Source organism: Otolemur garnettii, unplaced genomic scaffold, assembly GCF_000181295.1.
Source record: "Otolemur garnettii isolate 467f Iridium unplaced genomic scaffold, OtoGar3 scaffold00009, whole genome shotgun sequence".
Taxonomy (NCBI): Eukaryota; Metazoa; Chordata; class Mammalia; order Primates; family Galagidae; genus Otolemur; species Otolemur garnettii.
In genome coordinates, this window is record NW_003852404.1 from 36,537,200 (window position 1) to 36,543,653 (window position 6,454).

Consider the following 6,454-nt stretch of genomic DNA (forward strand, 5'->3'; position numbering starts at 1 on the left):
TTAAATCCAATTATTTACAGTCTGAGAAATAAGAAAGTCATACACTCACTGACAAAAACATTAGGGAAAATAGTTTAGGGCTTTTACAAATATCCCTTCTCTTTTTAGTACAATACATACAAAACTTTGTAGTGTAAATATGGGTATGATTTTTCACAGGTTGAAAGTTTATAGCAATTGCAATTGTCCTAGCTTTTTAGTGACTTAAAGTGTTAGTACATAATACCCTAAAATGTTTGCATCTATTATTCAAAAAAATGTGAAATTTTAATCTTGTTTTGCTGTTCTACTAGAATATTTAGAACAGAAAACAAAATAAACCATTTTACAGGTTATATTCTCTTCATTTGGCTTTATAAATGAATGAGATGCTAAGATTGTATCGCTCCCTGAACAGGAATTGAGTAAGATAAGGTATATAGGAAATAATTGACATAGCCTGGATCAGGGGTGGGGAATGTTTTCAAATTGGAAGGATGCATTAATTTAGCTACAATTGTATAAGGCTATATTCAAGAAACTCCAATTAGATATACCTAAAAATGTATGTTATTTTGTAATACTCTAACTACAATGTGCTTAAGAATTTCAAAAACTGAAATCTCTTTGTTTTGAAGTTAACTGACCTTCTATGAAGTTTATTTCATCACTTCTTGTTGGAAACCATTTGAATATTTGTTTGCAGCATGGAGGTCCACAGTTTCAGCTGATCTTCTAGGTGGGGATCAGTCATCTGTGACATTAAGGGCATCTTGGTTTAGGTTAGGTAGATTGACAGAAATAAATAGTTGGAAAGCAAGAATGCATTTTGGGGGAATGTTGCTGAAAGAATAGGTGTTCTCCTGCCTTTTCCCATATTTCAACTGGAGTTGTCTTAGCATCAGCCCATGACTTTATTATGTCATTTACTGAGAGCTAAATCAGTTCCATCTGTGCCTGTTTAGGTGCCTTGGTGATATTCACTTAGGTGAGGCTGAAATGCTAATTTGAGTGTGATGTCATGATCCTCAAAGCCAGTGAACCTTTCCTTGTATTCACTAATAAATACATCTAAATCTGCTGTGTATTCTTTAAATGATTCACTTATGTCATCTTGCTCACCAGCAACCTTCACTAACTCAGAAAAATTTGCTTATACAAAATTTCCTTTTTCATAAAAAGTATTTTGAAAAGAGAAAGCTTTTTTCAAAATGTTCGGATTTTATGCCACATACCATATATACATGGTTTTGTTTTGTTTTTTTTTTTTTTACCTTGTAAAGACATATTCAAGTCATTTTGATTTGGCATGATACCTCACAGAAATGCTGTATTCCTATCGCAAACGTCCTTAACAGTTTACAGTGCCAGTTATGTTCTTCATAAAATTTAACTATCTCTTCTCACAGAGATAAAACTTTTGGCAAATGCCTGTCCCTGTGATAGCCAACACAGTTTACAGGGATACAGCAAATCCACACTGAATACCTCTTCGTTCAATGTTACCCTATTACAAAAATGATTTGGACATGTTGCATTTGCATAAATATAATTAACAATATTTACAACTTGTTTCCAAGTGTCACGTAAAATGATACTTGTAGCACAGAGAGAGGGAAGGGGGGTCATGGTATATGACACACCTTTTGGGGACAGGACAAAATTATAAGTAGGACTTTACCTAACAAATGTAATCACTGTAACTTGGATCCTTGTACTCTCAATGAATACCCAACAATAAAAAAATGCATATTATTCAGCCTTAACTTGGAAATCTTGCCATTTATGACAACATGGATGACTCTGCTGAGTGAAATAAGCCAGAGAAAGAAAGAAAAATATGGCATAATCTTATTTATACATGTATATAGAATCTAAAAAGGCCAAATAGGCATTGCAGTATTTAGAATAGTGGTTAGTAAATCTAGAGATCCAGTACACAGTATGATGACTATTGTTAGCAGTATGGTGAGCAGAGTCTAGAGACCTAATGTATAGTATATGAAGACTGTAGTTAACAGTACTGGAATGTCCCTGAGAGGAGATTTCAGGTGATATTACCACAAGCAGCTGATCCCTACAGCAGACATTCCAAGACTAGAATGTTTGGAAATAATGCCGGTAGCTTCTTTTGAAGATCATTGTAGCTGTGATTGCCAGAAAACTCTTGACACTTCTGAGATAATCTCTAGAAGGTGCTTCTATCAAAGCCCCAGTGGCTTCCATTAAATTACCAGTGATGCAGGAGTGTCAAACACCTGACTGTGTGCCCACAGTCAACTCCTCCCCTCAACCTGTGGTGTCAGGCATCAGTCAGGGCTCTGCTATGGGGCCATGCTCTTACTGCCCTTGTTAATATGAACTGGATCCTCAGCCTAGATTTACAAGGGTGCTCTCCTTGGGACAGCCTGCCTCATTCCAAAATTGAGCCTGTTAGTAGAGGTGTTCAAGAGTGTAAAAGTCCACCTAAGCCTTTGCAGGAACTAGGGTCCACAGTGAAAGAACAGAATTTCTTCAGTCCATGTACTGACAGAATGTCTCACACGTCATTGATCTTTATACCTTCTTCATGGGGGGCTAGTTCTAATTCCACTGTAGGGTCTTGTTTTCAAACTGATTTGTTGTTTGTTTTGTGAGTGTCCCTTCCCATAGTGTTCAGCTTTAAGGGAACTTCATCTGTAGCCACTGAGATTGATGATTTTATAGACACCAGTTTTCAGTCAGGTGTGTTCTCCAGAGGAACTCAAGGCGATGTGAGGCAAAGACTGAAAGATGATCATGTACAGATCGACCAGGCTGGAAGGTGCAGGAACATTTCTGAGAGTGTTCATTTACCATGCAGTGTTGTCACAGACAATATTAGAAGCAACAGTTTACTAGCAGAGACAGTAACTCATGATTTGTTACCTCAGAAAGGCTCTAAGGTTTTAAATCAGATATTGAGAAATCATATACTTCAATTCAGAGAATAGTATGATTTCTTCAGAGAACATGACAGGTAATCAGACCCAAACCATGGATTATAAAGTATTTAGAAACCATCCTATCAAGTAATCTGCCTGATCAAACATTGGATGATTGTAGTTTTTTTTGTTTGACATAAACTCTAAACCTGACACAGCTCCCATCTCGCCCAACCCAAATTGTTGGAATAAATTTTTAGGTCAAAGACTTATTTCTCCCTTTAAGAATTGAAAAACAAACTAAAGAGAGTGAACATTGGACCATAAACACCAAACAAGCCTTGGAATCACTGGACATAGATACCAAAAATGACTTTTTATACACAGACCCCTCTGCTATGGATATACAAGAATTTGTAACTTCTGAGGCCTTCGGATTTTGATTCACACACAGAGACTTATCCTCCTGTTAGGCAGTAGCCCTCAACTATCCTGGAAATATTCTGTAACAGTCCAGCTTTTCCACTACTACTGATACATCTGATACGGAGACCCAAACTGAAGGAATTTTTGCTGCTAAAAATTACCTGCTGTGGAAAGAAAAGTTCAGTTGAACAATGCAGAAACAGACACCATGAGTTCTGGTTTTGAAACCAGGGGAGCGTGTCCTTCACCAGCAATGAAACTCAAATAGCAAGAGATGACCACCCTCTGGCTGATTAGGCCTTAAACATGATGGGGTCTCAGTCCAGCTCTGCAGGAAACCAGACCTGTGCCAACTGCACAGTCGCCAACTTCTAACAATGGAGTCTGTGTATGTGGTGGCTTTTACAATTTCCTTCTGGATTTAGAAAATGGGGAATGGGGACAACAGCATTAATTCTGTTGAATATAGTTGATGATGCAGCTGCTTAGATTCTTTGCTGCTCCTTCCCCTTTGTACTTGAAAACATGAAATTTGTGTTTATATGGAAATGTAGCATAAAATGTAAGATGTTGATATAAAATTGTTTCTGTGTTGAACACATTTGCCCTTTCACAGCAAGTATTTCTATCATTTAAAAAAACTGTGATTCACACCTATAAAAACCTAGATAGCCACTTAACTAAAACCAAGCTTACCAGCCACTGGGATATAAACTTCTCAATTTCTCTAATATTTTAAACAAAGTGTAATATACTTAATTTCAATTGCAATCAGTGTCAAAAACATTTTTGACACTGGTTGTAAGAAAATTCTTTACTGATAACAATATTCAAAGAAATCAGATGCTGCCCCATTAGATTTAAAGAACAGTGCTTCTGGGGTGGTATTCAACCCCTGCTGCCTGCATTTCCATCTGCTTTGACATCTCTTTCCTGACTTGAAAATACTAATGAAAACTATAGCTATCTTTAGCTTTTGAGATATTTTTCCTGTAGTCAGTGCTACTCCTTCTGTACATGAGCTGTTATTGATTCCAGCATTACTGTACAGTACTTTCCTTATAAGAGGCTTGTTTGCTATAAGATTCCTGGCTTGAGAAACAGCAGCTAACACTTAGCATAAATAGTGATCCTTCTAGATAAGAGTAAGCCATCCAAACACTGGGAACATGGGATTGCCTATTAGGTTATCCTGGCTATGATCCATGAGCATTCTGTCTGCTCTCCACAGTAGGCCGAGTGGGGCTCTGTAGTTGTTTCCCAAAGAGCACCCGCAGGCAGGATCTGAGTTTTGTCACTCTAAGAAAAATAGAAAGAGGAAACTCCCCCCTAGATTTCAACACTTTGCATGTCTACTGACCTTTGTAGGGAAAGACTGCAATCTATAATCATTTTACTTCATTTAGTTTTCTTATTACGTCATTTGCACATAGATCATAAATACATTTATGCCATTATAAGATTCAATGTGTTGATTATTGTACACATTGGAATGATTACATCCTACTGAGCAATATAGCCTTCAACACTTTTACCCAATTTCAGGATTAAGACATTTATGCTCTACATCTGATAAATAAAACTTGTACTTACAATATGTTCCATAAGTGTGATCCCCCTACCAATCCTCCCACTATTGTCCCGCCCCCTTCCCTTGCTCTTTCCCTCCCTCCTTCATCCTCAAGCTATAGTTGTGTTTCATTTTTCACATGCATGTGTGAGTGATTGTAAATTGGTTTCACAGTAGTACTGAGTACATTGGATATTTTGTTTTCCATTCCTGAGATACTTTACCAAGAAGAATATTTTCCAGCTCCAACCATGTAAACATAAAAGAGGTAAAGCCTTCATTTTTTTAATGCTGCATAGTATTCCATGGTACACATATACCACAATTTATTAATCCATTCATGGGTCAATGGGCAATTGGGCTTCTTCTATGACTTGGCAATAATGAATTGAGCTGCAATGAAAAATCTGGTGCAAATATCCTCATTGCCAAATAATTTTTGGTCCTTTGGATATACACCTAGAAGAAGAATTGCCATGGCATGTCTATATTTAGATCCCTGATTGTTCTCTAAACTTCCTTCCAAAAGGAACGTTTCTCTCCCCAAACCGTCATCTTTTTCTTGGATAACAAATGCCATCAGTCTAGTAAGGATATTATTTGTTCCTTGAGGCTAGCATTATACAATAGATTCATCCAAAATACAGTATTCTTCATTTTGCTGCTTCATTTTTCTAATGAGAGTAATCCCAGTCTTTTTAAAAGAAATCAAAGGTGAACCTGCTCCAGGCACCTGTACTGGGTGGGCCAGAACTGCTTGCTAGAGCCACGTGTGCCCTGCAGGTGGCGGTGGAGGAGTCTACCACTCTGGGCGGGCAAAGAACTGTTTCCTAGAGCCACATGTGTCCCATGGATGGAGGTGGAGGAGTTCCCCACTCCAGGCTCCCACTCTGGGAGGGCACAGATAGGCTTGCTAGTGCTGCACATGTCCAACAGGTGACAGTGAAGGAGTCCTCTGCTCCCCCCCAGCTACTCTGGTGGGGCCGAACTAAGACTGATCTGCTCGCTTGCATATTCTGCACTACCACTGCCATTCCCCCACCCTCTGGCTGCTCCAGGGTGTTGAACTAGGACTGATCTAGCCACTACAGTTCTCCTGTTCCACCAGTTGCCCCGGAGGAGCCAAACTAGGACTGATCCAGCTGCTGCCAGTCTCCTGCCCCCTGGTCATCCCAGCAGGTTGAATGAGGTCTAATCCAGCCATGCACACTCCCGTGCAGCTGCTGCCGTTCCACTGCACCCCGGTTGCTCCAGCACCCAAGAACTGGAAGAAGACAACAGACACGCTCTTCCTGTCTCTCTGGGCAACCAGAAGGAGCCACCAATTGAACGGTTCTGATAAGGCCTCCAAACAAGGTCAATTCAGCATGGGGCAGAATCAGCGGAAAAACTCTGGCAACTCAAACAACCAGAGTAGATCAACTCCTCCAAGGGAAAATGGGGCAGATGCAATTGAAGACCCCATCCAGAAGTAAATGGGTAGGATGTCAGAAATCGAGTTCAGAATGTGGATAGCAAATAAGATTAACAGAATGGAAGAAAGGAAGGAATTAGGAGTTCAAGAAATTATTCAAAA

General features: G+C 39.2%; 1 protein-coding gene across 1 annotated transcript in view; it reads left to right on the forward strand.

Moving 5' to 3' along the window:
• The window catches only part of LOC100953415 (olfactory receptor 5H8-like), a 26,459-nt gene that overhangs the window by 843 nt on the left and 19,162 nt on the right, over window positions 1-6,454 (forward strand). The gene's annotated exons all lie outside the window — the stretch shown is intronic.